At 36.9% G+C, this 3551-nt stretch overlaps 1 pseudogene; it reads left to right on the plus strand.

The window, feature by feature from the left end:
• LOC107707529 (leucine-rich repeat-containing protein 56-like) overlaps positions 1-533 on the plus strand; it is a 3538-nt pseudogene extending 3005 nt beyond the window's left edge.
• Positions 534-3551: the final 3018 nt, after the last annotated feature.

The raw sequence follows: 3551 nt of genomic DNA on the forward strand, positions 1-3551 counted from the left end.
TTCCTGTTAAAGTCTGCATTTCTTCTGACAGACATCTGTTGGTTTTGGAGAAGGAGCAGCAGCCGCAGGTGATGAAGATCCACCACAGCGATGATGAAGATGATGATGACGAAGATGAAGGCAGTCATAGTCTCAGCAGTGATGACATCACTAGAGACACGAGCTCTCCTGATTGGTCGGTTCAGTGTCCCTCAGCAGGTGCGTCAGGTTCTTTCTCTCGTATGTAAGCGATGCTCACGAGTCTCTTCATGTTTTGATGCTTGTTTCTGACAGAATCTGCAGAGATGCTGAGACTCCGCTCTTCATCAGGCTGCTCCATGTCTCCGTCTCCTCCACCCAGAGCAGCAGCAGCTCCCCCTGCGGGCCGCAGGATCACGCAGATCCGCAGCCGGAGACTCAGAGCTCATCCTGCAGACAGCAGTAAAGCCAGAGCGTCAGAGGAGACTCATGAGAGCAGCATGACCGTTCGATCTCAGACTCCTCAAATCCTCCACAAACCTCACAGACCCTCCTCCGCTCTCAGAGCTCACTAGTGTGTCCCATCATTCCTCTCAAATCTGATTTTATTACTTTAACAAACAGATTTCTGACTACAGTGTATTCTCCTGATTCAGGTCAGAAGCTGCTGGGAATCATCAACACTCAGACATCCAACATAAACCAGTAACACGCTCTGAAAAACTGACACCCAGACGAGCTGCACTGCAGAGACTCCCAGACCGGAAACAGTGATGCATTGTGGGTCAGATTAGATCATAGATCTTCACTGCAGGTCTGCACACTTTCAGAAGCAGTCTAAAGTTGTTACTTACACTGAATCACTAGGGGGCGCCATCTGCATTATGAGACCTGCTGCTTGTCTCTGCTTTATTGCAGAAGTCTTCCAGCTTTGATTGACAGGAGAGTGTCAGTGTGTTCATGCACAGATGTCATGTGATCACTGATGCAGACTGGATCTCAGCAGCGCAGCTTCATCTCTGGCGGATCGTGAACATGTTCAGTGTTTGCAGACGCAGGTGCAGGACTGTTATTCCACGCGTCTCAGATGACAGTCAGATAACAGAGTCGTTCTGACAAACACCGCAGCATTTATCTCTTCAGAATCTCCACAGGCTCCCAGTCTTTTAACCATTTTGGGCTGAATTTTGTAAGATGATTTTTGTGCACATCCAAATTTATGTTGTTAATATTTGGAAAATGGAGGATGGAAAATTGTTAATAAAGGCAAATAGAGAATGAAATGCAGCATATTCATATGCTTAATGGAATATTTGAAATTATTTAATATTTGTATAGGTTGTGTTTGTATGTATTTACTATGATTTTATGCATTATATATATATATATATATATATATATCTGCCCCAGGACATGTTCTACTGTACTACCATCAGTACAGTTAAAAAAATTCTTATGTTTCTCACTGGATTTGAATATCGATGTATTTAGAAATATTTATTTTTATAAATTATACTATAAAATAAACTAACAATCTGTTTGTTTGATCAGCAAACAATTGAGTTTCTCTCTCTTGAAAGGATGATGAACTTTGATCAGGATCCTCCACTTGTTCAGCTTCAGGGTTTTTTGGTTTCTGCTGCTTGATGGTGACACCTCTTACATCCGATATAAAATAAGGACAGAGACCCAGTGCTGCTATCTGAAGTAAACTTTTTGTGTTAATAGTTTGACCATGTGACAGTAATGTTAGTTTGAACAAACTTATGCAGAAAAAAAATCTTTGATTATTTTATGCAGAGCTCCGGGTTTGGTTGTTGGTGGCCACATTAAGGTAAATACTACATAATATCTTAATTGTTTATTAAATTTACATACAAAATGTTACATTTGACATTTGCTATGCTAGCTTTTGATTTTAACTGAAAAACACAAAATTGGCAAGAGATGCCTTATATGTTATAACATTAAAATATGAGTGACCATATATGTCATGGCAAAGGCTCTGTATGGTCTTAGGCCTGCTAAAAAATATATAATATGAATTTTCTGTTGATTGCAAAGTTATAGTGTAGAGGAGTCATGGCATGAACCAAATTTGCTTGATATTTTAACACATTTGAGGTCATTGTACCATATTGCTCTAATAAAAGATACTTCCTCTGCAGTTTATATATCATATTTATCATCCTTAATTGTATTGTTTTTACTACAATAAACACTAAAGAAAAATAAATAATATATCATTGTAATTTTAATTTATTGGTAACAGATTTCATTTCACCTTTTTGTTTGCCAATAAGCAGCAGTTATAGAACATGAATTCATTTTAACTTCTATATTTTAAAGTTACACCAAACAGACAAAAACACTTTATTATAATTAGTGCAGTCAAACGATTAATCGCATCCAAAATAAAAGTTTTTGTTTACATAATATATGTGTGTACTGTGTTTTATGTTGTATAAATAAATACACACACATGCAGTATATATTTAGAAAATATTTACATGTGTTTACATGTATATATTTATATTCATAAAATTTAATTTATATATAAATATATTAAATATACAAATATAACATATTTTTCTTAAATATATGCATGTGTGTCTGTTTTATATGTATACGTAATAAATATACACAGTACACACACATATATTATGTAAACAAAAACTTATTTTGGATGCGATTAATCGTTTGACAGCATTAATTATAATGAATGCCACCTTTAGCTTGGGAACTGGGAATTTTTCTTCATTTGCACACCTTGACTTTTCCACAGTAAACAACAAATAGCCTATTGCAATACAATTTGTTACATTCAAAATAATTTCGACTAGATAAACACACTTGTAGGGTCAGGGTGGGAAATAAATGCTTTTAGTAGCTTATTTCGCCTTTAATAAGATCAACTATGGCAACACACGCGACACCGATATCGACGCGACGCACGCGTAAACTAGGTCTTTGATTGGTCAACTGGCGTCGACGTCACGGTTCTCTCAGTCGCGCGTCGCGTTCACTCTCAGCGTAGGCTGGTTGTGGTTGTATATAATGGGAGACTTCTGAGTTTGTTGCGTCGTGTCGCTTGTTTAGAGTACATACACGGACGAAATAGCTTGCGATAAAGTGCGAAGAAATGCAGCGCGTTAGTGGTAAGTGTGAATGCACATTCTTAAGTTGGTATAATCGATTAATTAACTTTGTACGTCTAACAAATCCACAGCTAAACGCTTCTTGTCGTCAGTCAGACGCTAGTTAGATGATGAATGAACACCTGCTAGGAAACTGAACTTCCACTTCATACATTCACTAAATTCTACTTGACACTTGTTGAGTAAAAACTACTGCACAAAAAAAAAAAAAGATGAAGAAAAAAAAGGCTCAGAAAAGTGCAAGTAAGTTCTGAGAAAAGCTGCAGTATTTGTTTGCTTTGATATTTTGTTACAATGCAGTGACGTTTTTATTATTATTATTTTGTTTAGGAAATTATACCCATACGTTGATTGATTCTGGACTATCAGTAAATAAATAAATCAGTAAATAATGCTCACCATCCTCAGTCTTAAAGGGGTCATACGATGTTGCTA

This window comes from Sinocyclocheilus rhinocerous, unplaced genomic scaffold, assembly GCF_001515625.1.
Source record: "Sinocyclocheilus rhinocerous isolate Xijiao unplaced genomic scaffold, SAMN03320098_v1.1 scaffold1376, whole genome shotgun sequence".
In the NCBI taxonomy this organism is placed as follows: Eukaryota; Metazoa; Chordata; class Actinopteri; order Cypriniformes; family Cyprinidae; genus Sinocyclocheilus; species Sinocyclocheilus rhinocerous.